This window comes from Anguilla rostrata, chromosome 7 (assembly GCF_018555375.3).
Source record: "Anguilla rostrata isolate EN2019 chromosome 7, ASM1855537v3, whole genome shotgun sequence".
Classification (NCBI taxonomy): Eukaryota; Metazoa; Chordata; class Actinopteri; order Anguilliformes; family Anguillidae; genus Anguilla; species Anguilla rostrata.
The window spans coordinates 23,442,860-23,467,592 of record NC_057939.1 but is presented as its reverse complement, the minus strand read 5'-3'; positions in this window follow the sequence as shown (position 1 = coordinate 23,467,592).

Below are 24,733 nucleotides of genomic sequence, written 5' to 3'. Positions count from 1 at the left end.
AGGGATTGGGGAAGGACAAAGGGAGAGAGTAAAGATAGAAAATGGCAGTTAGAGAGAGGGATACACGGAGTTTGCGGAAATTGAAAACGATTATATGCACGCTCTTATCAATATATACATGCTCTTGACTACGTGCTCATTATCTTCACAGTTCTAAAACCAGCCATCTGTACATGTGCAAGTTCCTATCCTCTATCACTGGAGGTATTTAACAAGTCAATCAAATTTATTTCTTTTAAACTTCATCTGCAGCCATTTCTATGCTTCATGCTCCCACAATTCATTGCAGCCATTGCATATGATGTCTGTGAGACGTTGGTGAAATGTTTTATGGAAAATGTATTACAATGCCAAATTGGAAAGCCAGTTTTGCTGAGTGGAGACTTCGACAAATAGAATTTAGAGAAAAGGCACAAAAATAAACAATTTGTATTCAGTTAGATTACGAGCACAATGAACAATTGTAACATCGTACCGATGGAACTATGTGGGGTGGAATTTTCTTCTAAATCTGTGGAAGAAATAAGACCAGCTAAGTACCTTGCAGAACCAAGGAGGTTTACAGAAACAAAAATACTATTAAAGTGCAAGGAGAAAGGACTTCCTAGCTGCTTGCAGCTGAGAGTCACAACAGAAAGCCTTGCATGCAATAGCCTACTGATAGTGAAGGAAAAAGATATGCTTTGAAGTGTGCACTGTGCAGCTAACGTGACTTTGCTTCTCTGAGCTTTCTTTCCACGTAGGCCCCCCGTGGACGCTTCACAAACTTTCCTGGGCCCAGTCTATCCAGTTCAAAAAAATATATATATTTATGTATTTATTTATTTATGCACATTTTCAGTAGCATACCCTATACGGCACTGGCTCTCAAACTGTTAATGAAGGGACCCAGATTAGAAATTTTGTAACTTTCAGGGTCCCATAAAATACACATGCACAGTAAACTGTCCGGTGTTAATTCAACTCAAACAGTGCTAATTCAACTCTTCAGAGATTACATTTATTTCCACTCCGGAATGTGGGACCAAATTTGATCTTTTAAGAGTTCAGTTCGCACTGTTAGAGTTGAATTAACACTGGAAACTTCAGCGTGTACTAGCATAGTCTAGATTAGCCCCATTGCATCACTCCAGGACCTACCTCATATCCTCCGGCAACCCGTTCTGGATCCCTAACCACAGCTAGATGAACACTGTCCTACAGTGACACATTTCTTCACCTGGGCAGGGGACCCTCGGAGCTGAAGATCAGACTGAGTTAATGTTTTCAAAACAAAAGGAAGGTGCCAGGCACCGCCTGCTGCTCTCCCGCCCCCGTTGCATCATTTTCAATTAAACACTCTGCGATTTGAGGCACATTTCACGCAGCCAGCACGATTCTTACAATTTCATATTTGCACATTTATATATTTAGATATTCTGTGAATTTTTGTAGCGGTGTTGGAAGTGAAAATTGGGAGAGAGTGGATGTTCTTGTATTATTTTTTTATTTTTTTATTTGCAGTTTAGTAATTTATCAGAAACATCTTTATTATTATTATTATTATTATTATTATTATTATTATTATTATTATTAATAATAATAATAATGATAATAATAATAATTTTTAAAAATATAAATATTGAGGTATAGTCTGAAAAGATGGGTTTGTGGTTGTTTGTGGTAAACAGCCAGTGAATCTATTTGTTTTTGGAAGATCATCTGATCATCAAGGCATGATCACAGAGCAGAGCCCAGGCCATGAGCAGGACCTTTGTGCATGATGCCCAGGCCAGGTCACCCCCATGGGCCTCATCACCTCACCCCCTTCCCCTCTAACCAACCCCCTTTGCATCCAACAGCCATGATTTCTCACAGAATCAGTCATAACACAGACGCAGGATCCATCAAACTTAGACTTGCAGCACAAACGGAAGAGATTTGCGCACTCTAAAATAGTGCCCACGCATGGTAATAATGATAAACACGCACATAATCAGCAAGTGGCATCAATTTGATCATCGCATTTCAACCGTGCCATCTTCAATTTTTCAAAATAGCTTTGTGGAGTGGCACTATCTAACTAACACCAAAAAAAACATAAAATTCATAAATTGCTCTAGGCAATCATGTAAATTACATATTTACATTATAGCCCTTGATTCTAAAACCAGTGCTTGAGTTCCGGTACTTCTGATTTTTGCCAATTTGCGTACCATTCTTATTATTGCTAATTGCCACTTACTGGTGCATCTAGGTACACAAGTTATGGTTATTTACCTAAATATGACTATTAGTTTTGGATTGTTGGTTTGTATTAGTGAACTTTTACTAACAAAATAAAGGTAAATTCATGTTGCTCTGTTTAAGAAAAGATCAGAAGTCTATCTACAGCTTACACCTTCTGATATACTTATGGAACTTAGAATTCTAAGCGTATTCTAAGCGGAATTTACAAACTGTAGATTAATTCTTGTTAAACGACTTGTCAAACAACATTCTTTACCCAATGGTAGATTTGTATAAATGTTGGCTGCTGCAATGGAGCTTTTCAATGTTAGCTTGGCTCAAAAATAGGAAGTTCTGGAATGGACTGGTATGCCATGCGTGATCTTATTTTTATTATCACATTATTTACACTTTTAAAAAATCTTGGATAATCAACATATATTCTCCAGTGACCTGGCAGGGAAAAAAAAGGTTTAAGTATTTATATTTTTGACATAATGCAAGTGTCTTGGATGGCATAAATGTGTTGCAGTGAAAATAATTTCAAAAATCTTATTTTATTTTTATTTAATGTCCTTGTATTGTAGGGTTCACATAGTAGAATGCATTGTTCTTCAGATTCAGACCAGAGGGTCATGTCCACTACAGGAGACAAAAATGAATTGCCAGTTTTTCTGGAGGTTATATCTATCTGTGCATCGATCTAAGTATGTGTCTATCTTACTCAATATTTTATCCATGTTAACAACGAAAAAAGGATTTAGATTTATTTTCAGCTTAAATTAATAAATAAATGCAAATAATGGGGTTGGCAGTGTTTTGATTTCCTTGACATATGAAAAAATCCCCTTATGGTGATATCCAGAGATGTAAAATAAATTCTACCTGACAACTGCTCTGTTCATTTAGAGAGACTGTTTATTTCAAGAGAGGCAAGGAAGGATTTCAGCAAAAATGTAAACGCTTGCAAAAAGTGCAGCTGCGGCTTTGGGCTGTTTGTCTGATGTATATGGCATATCACAAAGTGCATGAAATGTTCCCCTTATCTTATTGGAATAGCAGCCTTAAATATTTCTGAAAACTCCTGCTTTATGAATTACAAATCAATGTGAAACAGGATGGAAATGCATGTGAGGGGAAGACAAAGGAAACACGGCCATTTCGGATCCTTCAGATTCTATCAATGATTCCCAGCCGCAGAAATCCAGGTATACCCCTCTCAGGACTGCACACAGTCTCTTGGCCTTGGTTCACACACACACACACAATTGTTTACAGACACACTAACATACAGTTTACTCCTGATTGACACTTATGATGTTTTAATATAAAGAAACATAGTTGTTAATTATTTTAATGATGAAGTGCAGAATGAGAATAGCCATAAACAATTAGAAACAGGAATAAATACAGGAATTAAAATGATAAAAATAGAAAAACAATATGTTTTCTGTATGTTCGATTTCATGGAAGGAAAACACGTAGAGATGTCTGCTTGTGAGGGGCCTAATTTCCCTTGGTTTTTTTCAATTAAGTGTGAATATGCAATAAAGCTGTTTTTGAATAAATTAGCATGTTTATTCTGGTTATATTGTTATTTCTGAAAACCTTTAAATGATCAAAGAATTGTGTTTGTTTGAAGAAAAACTACAGCTAACAAGAGCTGAGCCATTGGTATGTCTGTGCATTAGCTTATTCTTTCCTATATTAATCGAAACATCAGTTGTCAGCAATTTTATTTTATTTCTTTTGTTAGGCGTGCTTGTTTTCCTCTTTTTTGCGTGTTATTGCTTCTGTCTGATGTCTGTGCTGTTTTCTGTGACTGACTCTAAATCTCACCCCGTGCAGCAGGTCTATAACTGTATCCTCAACTCCGTCTGAAAAATGCAAATCCAAAACGAATCCAAAATTGTAAACAAAAGTTTTCCTGTTGAAAAAAAGAAGAATAATAATAAACGAGACAAACTTTCTCATGAGCAATAGCGATGTGCACATTGATGGACGAGAATCGTTCCTTTAATTTACCATTGCCCTCTCCAGGGGTCGCGATTTCTCCTCCTGCCGTGTCACGCCATGGGAATAATGGAAGGGGTCCACCAACCGCTCTCCCGCAAACCCATGACCTCTGACACCTCCGGGCACTGTCCCAAGAAGGTCCAGTTTTTGAAAAGACCCACTGGCTCACGCAGGCTCAAGAGGGAGAGATGAAAAAGAGGGAAAGAAACACGCCGTCTCGCAGCCCCTGTTGATATCCGAACTCGTTTAATCAATATTTGTCCGAAACCTTTGTCAGAACGCTTAGGAATGATTAAGCTCTGGAGTAGCGACAGCTGCCGGAGTGGCAGAACAAAGTGGGGTTGTGTGCCCTGCGATCAGCGCTTTCCTGATGCATGCCCGCACGCCCGGGCCCGACGTAATAAATCACGGCGCATTAAAACGCATTTACGTCCCGGGGAAGAAAAAACCCTCCGGCTCCCCGCAACGGGAGTTACATTGGTGAGAAGAAAATAAAAAAAGTAACGACGCTGTTCCTGATTATTCTTCATACGCACAGCAAATTCTTCTTGAGCGCAACATGCCAACCTTAAGAAGCACTATATAGGCTTTTATAAATGCTGTGTCAATGTCTTTGTCCCAAACATGATGGAGCTCACTGTATATATAATTAAAAGCTACATCAACAAACACATGAATAGTATTAGATTCAGAACTTTCTGAGAATAGATGAGTAAATACAGCGGTTTAGCTACCCGCATGCGTCAGGCAGTAAGGTCAGCACTAAAGTCTTCATTAGTGCCCAAGCACATCCTTGCAATGGCCATTACTAAATCCATGTTATTTATTTCCCAAATAACATCAGGATGTTGCCGGAATCCTGAAACGAAACCGAGAGACAGTTTGCCAAAAACATAAAACTGTTATCCGGTTGAGGAATTTCTGTTCCGCAGACAGTGCAAACATTTAGGGCAGCTCACAGGCCGGGCCTTCACAAATCAAGGCTAAAAGACATGCCCCGGCGCTCATTATGCCACACATAGGCAGGCATATTGCATTGTGGGACATGCATTTGACATTTTCCCATGGTGCAGTAGTGACAAAAACAAATTTCACCGTCTTGACGGGTTCAGACTTTATTGTTGAAAGGTGTCTGTAATGCTTTTTTTTGTTGTTTTTTTTTTTGGGGGGGGGGGCTAATGTGACAGATGACTTAGCACGTAGCAGGTTAAGATTGTCAATGACCTTTTCTGAGAGTGCTGGAGCGGCGCAGGGGCTTCTGCAGCTGTCCTTTTGAATCCTCGTGCCCGCATTTGATGCGATTGCCCACCCCCCTCCCCCTCCCCTCGGCATTGCCAGGGGACGCCCTGTACCAGCACACTGCTCTCGCAGGTTCAATTCAGAGTTCATCCAATGAGCACAGAGGTTTTCTCCTCCTTTTTTCCCCTTTTTTCTCTCCCCCTATCTCCCTGAGGCGGACGCTAATTCCTCCACTTTCTCTTGGGGCGTTCGGGGGGATTATGTTCCCCGACCACAGAAATGCATTTATTACATCTGCCGAGCTTTCTGAGGAGGGAAGAGGATTCGGCTGGGCACCAGGACATTATCTCTCCCTCCCTTCCTGTCCCCTTTCCCCTCACCCTGCTCTCTGGGTTTGCACTTCAGGGCTAATGATCTTGCCATGGATCCAACCCTTGTTGTGCGCAAAGAACATTCAGCAGTTTTTCGGGAAAAACTTGTAAAGCGTAAAGTGCAAAGTCACAGCCAGGACAGTAATTAAAATGACCTCTGAAAGAGCTTTAGGGAACTGTGTTTAATTGAGGACATGCAATGAGAAGACCAACTCTTTTTGACTTCCAGAAATACTACTTATGGATGAACAGTTACTCAGCCCACTCTGTGCTTGCATTAAACAGTGCAAGAGATGTTAAACATATGTAATCAAACTGTTATTAATACACAGCTATGTCTTCTATAATATACATGAACAGAATAAAGTAGTTAAACTGTATCTACTGTAACAAAGTACAGTCTAATAACACTGGTGTTCGTCATATAATATGGGAACAAAGTATGGCCACGTTTATTCAAGCTAGCTATGTGATATTTCTGAATTCAAAGCTTGTGATTTCTTATTTATTTCATTATTTTTAAAAAGAGTACATCGGGCCACCAAGTTAATGATCATGCATTGCACTGGCCCGCGCACAAATTTAAAATTCCCTCTGGTTTGAGTTTCTCGATGGCACAATTGTTTTTTTTGTTTGTTTTTTTTTTTTTTGCTGTCACATGACTGTCAATGTCCTTTTTTTCTCTGTCACTTTTCCACCCGCACCTGTCCTTACATGTGGAAAGCACTGGCAGCTTTATCTTGTTTCTATTCCCAAGAGTCTGAAGTAACTCACTGAATAATGTAATGCTGAGCCTTACAGTCACTGTTTATCTTAATCCTGAGGTGTGAAATATGAGGCTCTAAAACCCGGTATTGTGTAGAAGTAACCACTTTCTTCCTGGGGTCTAAAGATGGATCTCCCCATTAATGTGGTTTGTGCTGATAAATAATTCAGCGGACGAGCAGATGACTGAAACCTATAGAGTTATAAATATCATCAATGGGGGCGCGGAGATGGGATGGAATGGGATCTGTAAGGCTGCACTCCTCGGCTACATCGCAGGAAACAGCGGAAATGGTCGTGAGGTATTGCGTTCCGCCGCGTCTAAATAAAACCGATGACCGGTTCTGCCGACGCGGAACTTCCTTGTCAGGTTCCTGTAATGGCAGCCATTTTTGAGAGCTTTTCTCTGCTGGCCTCAAGGGCCAAAAAGCTGGTGAAGAGGGGTGTATATTAAATGAGATATGTGGGAGGTTTGCTGGTTTAAACCCATTTGGTGAGTTGGGACTGTACCTTTACGTGAATTGGTTTTCCAGCATGGGTGAACACTGGGGAAGTAATGTGTAAAAAAACGAATGAAAATCACCACCCTTTACACCAGTGATAGGCAATTAAAGTCCTGGAGAGCCAGTGTGCATGAGGGCTTTTGTTTTCACCATTTACCCTGGCTAAATGAGGTACTTGGGTGTAATCACCAACACTGTATTAGATCACAATGAAATGTTTCATACAGGGACGCAAGAACAGACTTAGGTTTCCTTCATGGGCTTACCAAGAAATGTAGCTAAAATGTCAGATGATGTAAAAATATTAGGGCTAATGAAATAATTAAGGCCTAAAGTAGGCCTGAAAACCAGAAACAAATACAACCCTTGTTGTTCACCTCTGCTTTATACTCTAGGCATACTTCTTTTTTTTTCTTTTTTAGTTGAAGTGCAAAACGCTGCTATGTGGGGTTCAGTGTGTTCTTAAATATCAGTTCAGAATGAACACTTTATGTTGTAGTCAAACACACTTTGATTGATAAAAATAGATACTGCTTTATTTAACAGAAAACCAAAAAGCAAAGCTTTATTTGACACCAGTCACACATCCCAGGATAAGGCATGGGTAAAAAACTCTATGTACAATCATGGGCGTTTTTTTTTTTTTTTTTTTTTTTGCTTTTACTCAGCAACACAATTAATATGTCTGCTTTAGGGCTGTTTTGTTGGATCGTCTGGAAACTGTAAAAGTGCAAAAACTGCAGACAGGGAGGAAATGTGATCTTAGCCAGGGGACAAACGGCTGAGAGTGGAGTTTACCTGGGGCTGTCCTCCAGCCATTTTACCTGCAGTCGGTTAAAACAGTGTAGACAGTGCACTAAACATGCCCCCCTCTCCCCCAGTGAAGGAACATGGCACCTTCTAAGAACCTGCTAACAGTGCCCATTAGCCTGAGTATCGCAGAATTGGCTCAGTTAAACGATTTGTCTACTAAACGACAGCAAAAAAGAATGTATATATAGATATATAAATATATAAAAATAAAGTCACTTATCTGTAATCGCATGCTCTGTTTCTCTTGGAGCAAACAAGGAATCGCAGCTTAACTTGCTAAATCTGATTATGTTTGACATGTAAAATGGATGAAGGTTGTCACCACGTCTTGTTGTTTTGTTTATAAAGTGGTGGAGGCCGATCTTGTGTTTATTGTGGTGGAATCTGGACAGCTTTTACGGGTGGGGGAGGGACTCTAATCTTGTGATGTTTCGAGCATTAACAATGAAGTCAATCAGGTCCTGCAAAAATGCAAGACTGTTCTGAATGCAGTGTCTCTTATACTGCTTTGCCATAATCTTAGTCAGTATTAAACAGCGTGCCACCACAATGCCATATCTGTTAGACAGATTACAGTAATATTATACATATATATATGATTATGTCCCTTATGATATGCATGGTGATGTGACACACGCTGTGACAGCTTATGTCAGTTAGCATGAGGACACATTTATTGAACACTAATACTTAATACCTGTCAATCCAGCAGTTATGCAGTGCTCATTAAGCACGTATGTCACTGATAAGTATACAGCTCTTCAGAGGAAATGTAACCAATTATTTAGCAAGGGCACATTTATTAATTGGGAGCTGTAAAGGAGATACAGCTTCATAGAAGGTGAAGATCAGAGGTCCAGACTTAGTCATGTGCCAACACAATGAAGTGAGGGTCCCTGCCATTCCTGTATAGATTTGTGTAGCTGTACTAACCTGTAAACCACTCTATGAAATCCACAATAGGGAATCACATAGAGCACAGTCATAAACAAAGCTAGCCTTCATTTTGACACAAAGATAACAAAACCAATCCAGTAAAATCCTTTTTCGAAGGCCCATACCTGTGAATGAAGAATTTGTATGCTATTTGAAGGTGTTTTGCTCTTAGCCTATAGTTCATGCAGTTTTCTTGGGCACTATGTCACCTTATTTATGTTGGAATTTGTGTTTCTGGTGTTTTTACAAGGAACACTACACTCTTTACGATGTGTGCAATTCAGTTCAGTTCAGCAAAATGTCATGAATCACCCAAACAGCTCACCTGAGGTTGTCCTTCAAAGTAAAGGATGAAGCTCCATTTTGGCTAAAATCACAGACACACACACACCCACACCCTCCAAACCAGCATTTTACTTCTGTTCCCTGCATCATGTCCAGAAGGCTGACCCAGAGAGGGTTGCCTAGTGCTGACTACGGACGTTCTCTGAGAAACTCTGACAATGGGCACTTGGCTGGGCTCTCTCTCTCTCGCCACGGAGATAACGGTTTGCTCTGGGATTGATTTGTAGGGCCCAGGTGCTCGCGCGTGCTCCGCTCAACTGCCGGGGCACGTAATTACTTTCTAATGTTTTGTACGAGAGCCCAAAACAAAGTGAGCAAAACTGTTGCGATAAACCACAGTAGGCCGTTTCAAGGGAGCGCCATCCGCAATTCGCAGAGCTCCCGCGGCCGGGTCAGATTCGCATTCAGCGTGGATGATGGATTCCGAGAACTCTGAGCTGAATGGGGTTGAAGTATGTAGACAACACTGGCTTTTCCAGTCCTCGAGGGCTTGCGCCTTTGTTCCTTTGTTATCTTGTTGCCCCTTCCCTCCCCACCTCCGAGGAAAATTCATCACATTTGTGTCGTGCAGTAGCAGGCGACTGGATCTCACCTTCTGAAAATAAATGATCTCGCGCAGAAGTGTTTGAGTGCCATTCCCAAGACCGAGCTCAACCCTCGAATCACAGCAGAATATTGAGCAGTGCGTATCGGACAAAGCTCACGATAAAAGCCCACCCACGCTGCTACCTTCTTTACTTCCATTTGTATGCACTTTTGGCTGGAGACAGTGTTGCTGGCTGCAAAAAGCAGTGTGCGAGATAAACTCATGTCCCAAGACCTGATCATCTGACTGGCTGACTGAGCAGCATTATGAAAGTGACAGCAGTGTCTTCATGTTACTGCTGTGGTGAATGGATGCTAATAAAAGGATGCTAATGAAAGGATATGGAAAACTAGCTGCAGTCCCCGAACAGGGTCTGTTCTTTTGCACACAGTTAGTCAGTGTATGTAGGTGAGTAAAGGCTGAATCACTTCTAATTGTCTTTTGCTTCGCTCTTCCCAGCCTTTATGCTTGATTTTAAGAAGGCCAAATAAGAGTAAAAAGAAACCAGTACATTTTTCAGTGTTGGAGAAAATTGAATTAAAGCGTCATACTGCATTTCACCGTCAGGCAATTCTTCTTTGAATTTTCAGGGAAAGCACAAATGTAGTCTGAAGTCTCTGAACTTGCAGGTGCCATTGGATTTAAATAGATACTGTAAGTCCTCAATTACATGCCAGTCCGCCAGGACAAGCGTGCATCAATGAGTGTTTTTCTAACTGCGATTGGCTTCAAAGTCCTTTAATTGAATACCCAGTCCTGTTTTGTTTACCTGCGTAACACCAATTATTTCCTGTATACTGCACAAATACATGCCTGATTACAACCCTGTGTAAATGTGCTCCCCTCCATGTGATACACTCCCGCTTCATGAATTTAACAAAGGCAACTTGGGCTATAGAAACAGAAGCGCAATGTTAAAGGCCTAATCTGAAACAGGCTGTGTGTGTGTGTGTACGTGTGTGTGTGCATGCCTGTGTGCACGTGCATGCATGTGTGCGTGTGTGCGCGTGTGTGCATGTGTGTGTGCATGTGTGCATGTGTGTGTGTGTGTGTGTGTGTGTGTGTTTGAATTTCAGGGGTTCAATATATATTTGATGTGAATGTTTTATAATGAGCTATATAATTACCCAAATGTATTGCAGGATATCACAGTGTCACAGTGGGCAGATATATCATTGTGATCATATCACCACTGCAGGGTTATTATTTTTAATCTGGCTCTGTCTTTTCCCGGAACCGTCAGCACACGGACCAGCGTCGCAGCCGACAAAGTCAGCCTACTGATATTGAGAGGCTATTCGGCGGCAAAATCGCGCTGAAGAAACAAACAAACAAACAAAAAAAAAGGCTTGGTGAAACACATTGCCATACATTTACAACATGTTTCATAAATGAACAGCTTATACTGATTTCTGTTTCTGTTTCTTTTTTCTTTTCTTGGATGATACAAAACGCAAAATACGATTCAACACTGCATTTATTAATTTCTCCATCGCTAACATGAGCCAACCAAGTGAACATTCTCTCTCACACAAGGTAAAATACATATTTTATTCAACATATGAGTTCTTCATCGCTAACATGAGCTAACAAAGTGAACATTCTCTCTCACACAAGGTAAAACACATATTTAATTCTACATATAATTTCTCCATCGCTAACATGAGCTAACAAAGTGAACATTCTCTCTCACACAAGGTAAAACACATATTTAATTCTACATATAATTTCTCCATCGCTAACATGAGCTAACCAAGTGAACATTCTCTCTCACACAAGGCAAAATACATATTTTACCCCCCCCCCCCCCCCCCCCCCCCCCCAATCTCCTGGGGGCTGGGGCGAGGTGGTTTGAAAGAAAGACGAGGCGAGCGCCTCCGACTCCATCAGCCATGCGGACTGTGGCGGTTCTGCTTGGTCAGCGAAGGCCGGGGACGTTTTGACGTGTGATTTAGATGCGATCTCAGGTGCTCCCGAAATCCCCGCCTGTCCGCCCGCCGGCGTCAGCCGTAATGACCCCCGGGGCCCGAGGGAGAGCCGGGACGGCAGACGCGAGCAGCAACAACAACAACACGGGTCCGGCCAGGTCGGCGGCGGCGGCGGCGGGGATGGGGGTGCGGGCGAGGGGGGGGGATCATGACAATACTTCTGTCGAGTACGCTTCAAAGGCGAGCATAAGCAGCACCTCCCTTCGCTCTCCCCGGGGGGGTGCTGTCCAAACCCGCCCAGGTACCGTAATGTCACACTCGTCTCCTCGGTAATGAACACCCCTGGGGCTCCGAGGCGGCGGCGCATTTTCCCCGAGAACCGCGGATCCGTGGGAGTGAGAAGCGTTGGGACACTTAGGCTGTTTAAAAAGAGCTTCTCACCCTTAACAGTGCTACCAGCTATTTTACACCATTAGGCTTTCTCTCTCTTTTTTTCACTGTTTCAGTGGGATGGCGGTGTGTGGGTGAGCCGCAGTAACAGAGCTGAAACAACGGCGGCGGCGACTGCGATGGAACAATGAGCTCGAAAAATAATAATGCATTTTAAAAAGCGGCGGATTTCGGCAATTCGCGAGCGCGCGATGAAATATTTATTCGCCCTGCGCCTAATGCACACAACAATGGGCCGAAGATTAGATTGTGTGATGGCATTGTGTTGCAGTTGTTATTCCGGAAACAAGTACAGCTCTTCAGAAAACTTTGTATAAAGTGTTACTGTAATGGTTTTGAAAATGATCTAATTGCTGCAGCACTTCATCCTTAACCATGAGTAATTACTTTCGGCCACCTTTACCTTTCTGATACATGCACCTTATCAACTATTTGATGGTCACTGAAATTAATGAAAGATTGAATAAGAATTACAGTAGCGCTTTATTGCTTACATTTGCTACGAAGAAAAGGCGTTGTAGGGACCAAAGTGAAAACAAGAAGCTGTTCTGTATTTACGGTGTGTAAAGGGCTGTTTCTTTCAGATATGCGAAGGAGATATAATAATGGGACATTGCTGTGTTGGATAGACCATCATTTGTATTTTCGTAGCAGATACTTCTCATGTGCAAGAAGAGTGCAGATGTCCACACATTCTTTAGGTGAGAAATTAAACAGAGAATTACTAATCTGGACCACAAATCTCAGTCTATTTGCATGCAAATGTCTTAACACAGATGCTTTGTATTTACGAAAAGTCAGGAAAATATGTCTCTGTCATCGTGTCAAACAGCAGACAAACACATCTCACCCCAAGAGTTATGCATATCAATGTAGATATTATTGATTCCGCAAAACATTCTCTGGGAAATTTATTTAAATGAATGGTCCGGCCAGGGAAGCAGAAATCATCCTTTCATTGCCTCATTCATCGGTTTGTTCCTTCCTCACTTTTTAACAATGATTTAAACATTTAGCAAAGGTTCTATCACAACAGAAAGCAAATCAATCCTGAGACAGACTGCTTCCCTCTAGCCAGAGACCAGTGTCCCAATATTGTATACAGTCTATTGGTAAGCTGACTAAAAGTAGCCTTCACTCTGCAGGCATGCCTGGTCCATTTGTCATTGGAAAAGGTCACTCTTTCGACAGTGGAAAGCTTCCTGGGAAAACTTTGCTACAGTATTGCTTTATGTTGAGGTCACATACAGACAAGACTGTCAGAAAACAGGTTCATCACATTAGCCATAGACCGAACCTCCATTTACCCAAAACAAATAATATTCTTTCCTCCAAGTGACCATGCACAATAGTCTGTGGAGCCAATTGTTGAAATTGAAAATGGGAATCTTATAAATTATTCAATTTGGGTAGAATTACATCATTTCTGGTTTACTAAAACAATTTGTTGTGCGGCTAATCAGATATGGTGTGAACTAGAACTTACAAATATGAAATATCACAACAGTGATAATGAAGATGTGTTGCAGGGATTGACTTAGGCGGACAAAGGATTGTTCTTCTGGATAGAGGGACAACTGAGTTACAGTGAAATGTCTGAGCACTTGAAATGATCCATGCAGAGGAGGAAGCTTCCCATGATGCCATTCTTTATCACTGTTAAATGGTGACTACTCACCCATGATTATGAAAGTGGGACATGTGGTAAAATGAAAATAATCTCCATGAGTATGCTTCAGTTAGCTATCTTAACAATAATTTAACTGCCATACAACGGTGTTCCATTCACACCACCAAACTGAAAACATTGCAATAATATGGTATCTATATTTATTCCCTTCTTGCTCATTCTAGAATATTCTCTTAGATGGCACAACAAGATATAGGTTGAGCTCATTGTGAACCAAATGCAACTGTTTATGAAAACAGATGGAGTGTTACCATGGCACTGAAGCAAATGGTATCACACTTTTCAACAAAGTAGCTCATCTAAATCTGAAATTAAGTAGGCGCATAAAAAATGTTTCTTAAATCTTTCCCCTTCCCCTCTTCTTCTTTTTATTGTTGTCGCTGTGGGATTCTTTATTTTTTCCCACTTTCATTTCTGAAAATGATAAAAGATTATATAACTACGTAAGTATAAAGTGCTGTATCAGAAACATGAAACATTTCTGCATGCCATTTACAAGGATGGCAATAATTCTGGGCCTGAATGTATACACTGAATATGCATTCATGCATATATTGATATTTATATATGCAGACAGATGACAAAGAAAAAAACAACATAAAGTGTCTTAGTAAGGTTTTGGGCCACCACAAGCTGCCAAAACAGCTCTAATTCACCTTGGCATAGATTATTTGAGTCTCTAGAACTCTACTGGAGAGATGGAACACCATTATTTAAAAAGATATTCCCTCATTTGGTGTTTTGATGATGATGGTGGAGAGCGCTGTCTCACACTCGGTCCAAAATCTCCCATAGGTGTTCCACTGATTTGAGATCTGGTGACTGCAAAGGCCATAGCATATGATTCACATAATTTTCATACTCATCAGACCAAGTGACCCCTCGTGCCCTGTGGATAGGGGAATTGTCATCCTGGAAGAGACCACTCTCATCAGGATAGAAATGTTTCATCATAGGACAAAGGTGATCACTCAGAATAACTATGTATTGATTTGCAGTGACCCTTCCCTCTAAGGGGACAAGTGGCCCCAAACCATGCCGGGAAAATGCCCCCCACAGCATAACAGAGCCACCAGATCCCCTCACAGTAGGGGTCAAGCATTCAGGCCTGTACCATTCTCTTAGTGTACGCCACACATACTGTACACTTGCTTGCTTGTAGAGAATATGATGAAGGATGACTCATCTGACATATACATTTTTTCCACATCTCTGCTGACCATATGACTTTTTTCACATCTCTTTAGACCAGTGACTATGGTTTTTGCACCACTGAACTCCGAAATGTGCATTTGTCTTTGTTTAGTTTATGCACTGAAACCTTACTGTAATATCCCTCACTATGTAGTTGTCAACAGACTGTTCTTGTAGACAGAGTCTGATCATGTCCTGCATTGACATTCTCAGTCACCTGAAGAAGAGTTGATCTTCTGTCTTTCCTTACATATTGTCAGGATTCTGCTCGTTTCTGTTTTTGCTTTTTGGGCCGCCAGATGGAGGCACTTCTCAGTTTTTGTATTTCTGATTGTTTCCCTCATTGCTTTCCCCTATGTTTTATTGTATTATTGTGTTCAATTATTCAATCATTGTTTTCTTCCGTGTCTTGTTATCCGTCCCCCCTCTGGGTTAATTGTGCATTGAGCTCACCCGTGTCTTGTTATCCCATTGTCTATTTAAGTTCTTTGTTTCCCTGACTCGGGTGCTGGTTCCTTGTGTTTCTACCTGCCTGTGTTCTGACCTGCCTGTGTTCTGCCTGACTGTGTTCTGCCCCCGTTGCGTGTCTCTATGATTCAAGTTTCTCGAGTTCTCTGCCTTTTTTGAGTTTTTTCAAGTTTTTCTATGTGTTAGTTTGCTCTGAAGAGTTTTTGAGAATTGCCCGTCGTGGCCTCTTGGTTTGTTCCCTGTGTTTGTCTTGGAAGTAAAGTCTTTGTTTAAATTTACCTTTTGGGTTTTTTCCCACTCTGCACCTGGATTCATCTCCCCTGAATCATGACACATACAGCACTAATGCACGAGAATCACAGTCAAATCAAATGTGCGCTTTCGATCACAATTTCAGTCCCTATTTCAGTCCCCATGTCTTTCCCTTAGATCTAAATGCAGATGTAACGTTAATCACTGTTCCTATTGAAACACTAGCCCGTTAAGCAGTCTTTATGACTGAAACTCCTGCCATCTGTGCCCCAATAATGTACCCTCTTTCAAAGTCACTTAGGTGACTTTTCTTCTTGCCACCTTGATCCAAAATCGAGGTCAACTGGTCCTGCTCAGCATTTTTAAACATGCCACAGAGCATGATAGGATGTTAATTACTTAACTCTATCATGCAGTACACCTATTTGGAATCATCTGCATTCATTATGTTTGTCATTTATTCAGGGTTTTTCTTCAATTTATGATCCATCTTTATATAATGTGTTTAAATATAAATCCATCCATCCATCCATTATCTATACTTGCTTATCCTGAGCAGGGTCGCAGGGGGTGCCGGAGCCTATCCCAGCGTGCATTGGGCGAGAGGTAGGAATACACCCTGGACAGGCCGCCAATCTATCGCAGGGCATACACACCATTCACTCACACTCTCATACCTATGGGCAATTTTAGGGTATCCAATCCGCCAACCTGCATGTCTTTGGACTGTGGGAGAAAACCGGAGTACCCGGAGGAAACCCACGTGGATACGGGGAGTGCCGCCCTTAAATATAAATGTATATAATATATGTGGAAATCTCTCTGTACATGCACCAAGGAAGCAGTTGAACACACCTGAATAATCAGAAACACCTGTGAAATCACTTGTCCCTATGGAGGGGGCTATGTATAAAAGGTTCAGCATGGTGTCACCAAAGTGTATAAAAAATCCACAGAGCCAAATCAAGAACGAATATGAATTTGTTCCAAACATTATGGATCTCACTGCATACGGTATATATTTATGTATGTATGTATGTATGCACATTATGCTTGCACTTCATTAAAGAAAATGTGCAAATGAAATTTGTTCTGTTTTGACAGCATTAAAATGGCAGAAGATTCTGTGTTGACAGCATTAAAATGACAGAATCCCAGAATCTTAAGAAGCCCGTACTCCTTTTAGAACATATTAAAAAGAGGCTCCTTTCGGTGGCAAGTCACATCAAGTCACCGGGGCAGTATAAGGAAATCTGGAACTGGAGTAATTACTTGGAGCATGTGATTAGAATGTCACTTGGTGACATCGGCAAATTAAATACGCCCTTTCTCATCACGGGCACCGCCAGGGACCGTCAGCACGGAAACGTCACAGGCGAGAGGCCCCTTAATAATCTGGGCCTCCGTGCCAGTTTTTCATGTACTTACATAACCTGAAACATTAATGTCGCGTCAGATGATCTTTCACCGACCAGGAGAACTTCTCATATGCATGATAACCCCGGCCCTTTATGTCCTTAAAGGCAGAGCCGGGATCCTTGTTAATCATTTGGAGTCCTGCAGTGCTGAGATTCAAATTATGATCCACGGTTCCCATTACTGATAGTCCCTGACAGTGTGCCCCTGCGCTTCCTTCAAAAATCGCAGGGTCGCAGTTGTCTGTGTTAACACATTCAAACACTGTATCCTGTAATAAGTTTAAATTCATTTTTGGTGCATTTTTAGCTAAACATTTATCGTAATTTGCGCCATGGCAGACCCCAGCCAAAAAAACCCATGGGCAACGGTGGCAAGGTAAACTCCCTAGGGGTGCAAATGGGAAGAAACCGCAGAACTAGGCTCAATAGGGGGAGCCCATCCACCTCCGCCCTGCTTAGGGTGGGGGTTCACAGTGATCGACGTAGTAAATCCAACAGTTTATTTTTTCAGATCAGTCTAAATTGTTTCAGAACTGGGAGAGTGTGCCGATTTTGCTGCCCATAGGCATCGTTTACCATGTTTATGGTGTCTGTGCAACACTATTACCAAAGGGTCGCAGCTTAACAGAAAATATCTCACTAGAGTAGATTAGACAAGCTACCATATCTATAGTGGGTGCAGATCACATTACCCAGTATAAGGCCAATCTATTACCCTGTTTAGTGTATCCATTAAAAGTGTAAACAGCCCGCTGTAATGCTGTAGCCTCTAAAAGAGTATTTATTTACTTAAGGGATAGGAATATCCCTGTGTCACCATGGTGCAATCAACCAAAAGTGAGACTCTTAATAACAGGTAGATGGATCATTTCAAAGTACTGTTCAGGGACCTATTGTTATACGACTTCAAAAAAAATTGCAAGCTGTGATGGATTTCGGTGTGTCGCCGGATATTTCCGGAAACAGATGTCATTTGCCCAGTAATTTATTTGCGAATGTTGTTATGCAAAGACCAGTGAATCTCCAGCAGCACTGGTGCATCTGTCCTTGGTGGAAAATCAATTACAGCATGAACAATACCTTTCGATGTTTTCCCTGTCTCGCCGTTAGCGCTGTGGCAGATAAATGCAGCGAACACAGCTGTAAGTGAGCTGAAGGAACATGCAGGATCCTCAAATTTGCGCTGCTTATTTTTAATTTATTACCTGACATTCAAACCACCTACTCTCCGCAATGCTGTAATTCTTTTACCCTTCAAAATATCCTTTGGCTTTTTTTCTTTTTTTTTTAAAGATCCGGTGTTATTACATGCCTAAAGCCAGCATTGCTGTCTGTTAGAGAGTAGATAATTAGTGATCTACACAGATTCTCAGTCAAGTGGCACAGGGTTGCATTTCAAGGACACGGAGCCTGGCGCAGATCAGAGAAAGGCATGACCTTTGCTGTTTTGCCAATTAGGTATGTTAACAATGCTAAAAGAGGCACAGGTGGTACAGATCTGCTTGTGAAGCCTGTGATTGGTGACACTGAGGAGAAGGTGGCAGGACTGGCCAATCAGAAGGGTTCCCTAAATCTATTTAACTGAACAGTGGTGTCATTCTCTCTCTCTCTTTTTTTTCCCCCCTCTCTCCTTCCTCTCTCTCTCTCTCTCCTCTCCTCTCCTCCCTCTCTCTCTCTCCTCTCTCTCCCTCCTCCCCCCTCTTCCTCTCTCCTCCTCCCTCCCTCCCTCTCCCTCCCCCTCCCCTCCCCTCTCTCTCTCTCTCTCTCTCTCTCCACGGATACAGTGTATGACCGATGCTTTCTGTAGCAAGCAATTGCTCATTTCAATTACTAATTGGTTTAAATTTGTGTAATTAATTATCTCTCTCTCTCTCTCTCTGCATATGCATGTTATTCTCCATAAAGGCATGGTTGTATTTTACTGTACATCCATTACTTTTCATTACAAAGGCATGCTAAAACAACAGCCACATAACATAACACATCACAGGGAGCTGGATATGGGCAGCACGGTGGCACAGTGGTGGGCACTAACGCCTCGTGAGAGTGAGGTTCCAGCTGGCCCAGATCCTATTTGCATGGAGTTTGCATATTCTCCCTGTGTTCATGTGGGTTTTCTCCAGGTACTCCAGTTTCCTCCCACAATCCAAAAGACATGTAGCCCAAGGTCTACAGCTGAACATTAGCCTCCCTGGCTAACTCTAGCACATTTGCAGAATTGTTATTAATGCGTATTGACATTCTCAAATAAAGATGAGATTAAAATTAAATTAAAAGTTGTGCATCATGCCATCTGCACGGTTGCAATGGATCACGGTGATCTCCAGGCAGCCACAAGTATAGATGGTCATCACGGAAACTTCCAGAGATGCCTGACTCACCAAAAATGTGAGTTATGCAATCTGAACTCCAATAGAACCGATGTGAACGGGCCCTGTTGGGTTCGTGTAAACGGCACCGTTGAGGGATGTGACTGTCACCCTTACATAGACAGGCTACGCAATTGTGACAAGGTGGTTTTCATGCTCGGCTATAGCTGGCAGATGTGACACATCTCAGAAAGCACTCATCAAGGGAAAGGGGAGCTTGTTACTGTTCAGCCTTTGTAGTGTTGAAATGTGACAGCTCCGAGATCAGAGATTTAAACCTGCCCGCTGGACGCTGCCCGCGACATCGTCGGTTGATTTACGGCCAGTGCCTGTTCCACGAACAGTTAAAAGACTGAATGGTATGTAAAGATAATGGGAATGTTTACTCTTGTCTCATTGGATGGAGAAAGTATATCAGAGGTTGTGACACTGCTAATAGCCTTGTTGTCTGCCTGAGGTGACTGAAGTCCTACACAGATGCGATTGAATTATTGATTTGCGAGGGACACGAATGCCTGATCTGATGTAGGGTTGGGCTCGGTTCTATTTATATTCAGTTCAATCCAGAAAGGAATTGAAATTCTATTTATAAATTAGAAAACCTCCAATAATGTTGTGTGGAGATTATTCCAGTTCATGATTATTCCAATTCATTACATTTTAGTTAATTTAATGAATTGACTGAATTCAAGTGCAGCTAACCACAACCATAATTTAATGACACAATAGGCATTTCATTAAAATACTGTTCAGTTTCTGGAATTGTATGTTTGTGTATTATATGCTTACAGTACCTATAAACCGAATATAAAACATAAAACAAGGTTATAAACTAAATCTATGATTACATGTTACGCCTTATTTATGATTGACCGGTAAAAGTTACATACTTTAACATTATGTTTTATATCATAATCACCAGCTATCTTCTTATTTCCTGGTGCGCCATCCTGACTGCAATAAGATGGCTTTCTGGTGACAAACCATTAAAATATAACGCGCGATGTGTTTGTGCCGACCTGCACCCCCTAACGATGGATCCAGCCCCCATTCCACCCACGCCAAAGGGCAAAAAAAGCACAAATTAAAATAGCAAGCTATAGCAGCAGCTGCTCCATCACATACATTGCGTTACAGTCGCTTAGCAGACGCTCTTATCCAGAGTGCGAAAGTGCTGCAGAATGCATATCATCTCGCCGACCAGCTGCGTTTGTTCCGCACGCGGGCAGCTTTCACCCTCGCGGAGCGGCCCGAGGTTTTCATCAGCTGATGGGCAGTCAGATCATCTCGCTGTCAGTTTTTGTTTGTTTTTTTCACCATAAGTTAACTTCTGGTTAAAAAGTGTGTCTCATGAAGCTGGCGGGAGTGAGGCCCGGGCTGGCTGGGACGGTACTGAATGGATCAGCGCTCCCCTCTCAACCCTACCCCCCGCCCACTGCATTCGCCAGTGATGCGCATTTATGCATGATCTCTACTCTTTTCAAATGCACTGCGTATTTGTGCACGCTGTCTACTGTGTTCAGTAGCGCTGTACATTTGTGTGTGCTGTCAACTGCGTTCAGCAGCATTGTGCATTTGTGCATGCTGTTTGTGTCCAGCAGCTCTGTGCATTTGTGCATGCTGTCAACTGTGTCCAGTAGCTCTGTGCATTTGTGCATGCTGTCTACTGTGTCCAGTAGCTCTGAGCATTTGCGCATGCTGTCTCCTGTGTTCAGTAGCTCTGAGCATTTGTGCATATACAATATTTTTGGCGCTACGCCTCAGACCTGCGGCTGGCGTCTGCTGTGCCATCAGAGAAGACATTTAGTTCTGATGTCTTTAAAATGAGTTAAGGGTCACTTCTATTGTCAAACTCGTTTTCGAAGTAGTTCCTCTTTATTTTTCTCTCTTATGAATGTGTTTTCTACCTTGTCGAGGTCACAGTTGAGGAAACATTATCTCTGCCACTGTCCTCAGACATCCTCTTCTGCCTCCCGGGACATCATTTATCAACCATGCACACGCACAAGTTCAAATGTTCATGCATTTTTAGCATAAAATACAATCTTATTATTATTGATATTAAGAATAATAGCACAGTAAGGATGTGAGGAGTGAAAGTTGGCTTTTTAAATTGACAGTTTTTCCCATGATATAATGAACAGTGAAGATGAGAAATGAGAATACCAAATCTTATATAAAGGCATTTAAATATGTTCGCACACACGCTCATATTTACTTATACAGTACGCAATTCAAACATTTTCTGGTAGAAAGTTATTTTCCTTGATCGAAGCTGCATCATTCCCTCCAGCACACAGACTCAAGCGATAAATATGAATATTTACATGAATAGGTTTTTTTAAAAATTATTTTTGTATTTTGTTAACTTCAAAGCATGCTGACATGCAAATAATGGTAGGACACTTATAGTTGTCTTGCAAGACAATCAGTTGTCTTGCAAGAGAGCTATACTACCTGATCACTACCTGATACTTTACCTTATGTACCCAGTTGCTCTACATGTTACCCAGTTGCATGGACCAATCTGCAACAAAGTGTTGGCATTTCTTTTCAGGCATGAGCCTTTTCAGACAGTTCTTAATACCTTGGGCCACTCTGACCCTTTGGTCCTGTTTAAGGACTAAGAACATTGTGCCGACTGCTGGTGCTCATAATGTTTTAGCCGACCTCTATCTTTGTTTTTACATCTATCCATCTACTCTGTCTTGCCCCAACCCTTCCCCACAAAAATAGATAAATACAGTGCTGTGAGAACGCATGTCCCCCCCTCCCTGATTTCCTCTATTATTGCATATTTTTCACAGTGAATGATTTCAGGTCTTTAGACAAAATGTATTATCAAACACCCATATCACCCATGTGAAAAAGTAATTGGCCCCTTAAACAGGTTAATAACAGGTTGCATCACCTTTAGCAGCAATAACTGTTTGCTATAATATGATAACAATCTTTCACATCGCTGTGTAGGAATTTTAGCCCACTCCTCTTTGCAGATGCCACAGCATCTCTGTTGGGTTCAAGTTGGAACTGGCTAGGCCAATCCAAAACTTTCATTTAGTTTCTTTTCAGCCATTCAGACATGGTCTCGCTTTGTGTTTTAGATCATTGACTTACTGTATAACCCAATTACACTTTTTGGTACATTTCATGGTTCCTTCAACAATGGCAAGTTGTCCAGCTCTCAAAGCAGTAAAGCATCCCCACACCATCACACTACCGCCACCGTGTTTGACTGTGGGTATGATGTTCTTACTGTGAAATGTTGTATTTGCTTTACACCAGCCATAATGGGCATTGTTCTACTTGGGACTCATCCGTCCATTGAAAATTTTCCCAAAAGGTTTGGGGATCATCCAGGGGCTTTTCTTTTTTCTTTTTTTTTTCTTTTTTTAATAAATGTGAGATAAGCATTGCTGTTTCTCTTGGTTGGCAGTGGTTTCTACTTTGCTACTCTCACATGAATCCAAATTTTGTCTCTTATTGTGGAGTTATGAACAATGACATTAGCTGAGGCCTGCAGTTCTTTGGATGTTCTTTTGGGATCTTTCATGACTTCCTGGATGAGTTGTTGCTGCATCCTTAGAGAAATGCTGGCAGGCTGGTGACTGCTGGGAAGATTCACCACTGTTCCAAGTGTTCTCAATTTGGAGGCAATGGATCTCACTGTGGTTCGGTGGAGTCCCAGTAGGCCTTAGAAATGGCTTTGTAACCCTTTCCTGACAGATTTTCTACTACTTTTTCGCCACTCTTCTGGAGTTTTCTTTGATTTTGTCATAGTGCACTTGGAGAAACATTGTGGTGACTGATGGAAAGGTTCAATATGAGTGAAGTTTAGACTCTACAGGGCTGGATGCAATCAAACATTGCTGTGATCAAACAAATGAATCTCTATCAATTAAATTCCGTTAATTGGTTGATTAAGTAAATAAGGGGGCAATTACTTTTCACATTTTTGATAACTTTTTTCATGAAATAAATGAAATAATATTTTAAAGAACATTTGCTTTTGTGTAAATATCTGAAACCATTCAGTGTGAAAAATATTTAATAATAGTGGAAATCAGGAAGGGGGCAAAGGCACCACCGTAAATTCTGAAAAGTAAACCTAAAGTAAATTAAATGGCAGTTTCTTTGAAGCAGATGAAGTTTCAGGAATTTAATCTGCAGCTCAGTTCTCCTAATGTAGCTTGGCAAGGTTTAGCGTACTCCCTCTGTGCTGTCTGTGTGTATTTTAATCTGTTTTTTATCTTTTGTCATCATTTCCTGTTCCTATTGGGAGGATCCATAGGGTGATCAGTGCAACTGTGATTCTTTACAGCGGTGCTGTTTCTGCTGAAAAGATTAGCCAACTTGGTGGAAACAGAAAGCACTGGAAAGTTCTACACTTGTTGGGAGTTGAATCAATCCATCGATAAGTCCACCAACTGGCATGTCATGTGATAAGTCCATCAAGTCAACTGTCAAGAGTCATTCATCAGTCTGGTGTGCCTGTTTTTTTTTTTTTTTTTCTTTCTTTAATTTATAATGTACCAATATTAAGGCAAAACGTCTGGCGGTAATGATTGCAATGCCTATATAAAAGCTGGTCTCTTTAGAGAGTGATCACTTGGCTCAACAGGGAGTCACACTCTAGGAGGCAATTGTATCATTTTGAAGCGCAATGGGGGCGAATCTGGGCCCATAAAAGCCATCTCTGATTAATGTTTAATTATCAGCTCCCTGGAACAGCCAGCCCATGCTCACAAATTATTTTATTTTTTGCTTAGACAATTACCGGGTCGTCCTTGGCTCTCTCACATGTACTGACCCAAGACGTCCCGATGCTGAGCGGTGTTGTCAAAATGTTATCCCTGTCTTGAGGTATGGCTGGAAGGTGATATGAGAACCATGCTAAAAATGGTGCTGCTTAAGCTTGGCATTTCTCAAAGTCACTCATCTCCCCTTACAGGCCCGTTCATCCTCCCATGCAGTTCAGTGGTCCGTCACTGTAGAAGCACGGATACAAAAAGGCTATGCATCAGACTTCTCATTGATATGAAACACTGACTAAGGGTGGTGTCCATTCAAAGGAAATCAGATGCCTGAACAGCGGCCTCTAGTGTACAGCATCACGTTTACATGTGCAAAGTGAGACCATGCAGTGACTTTTATGCACAAAAAGCCAAAATTCAACCATACA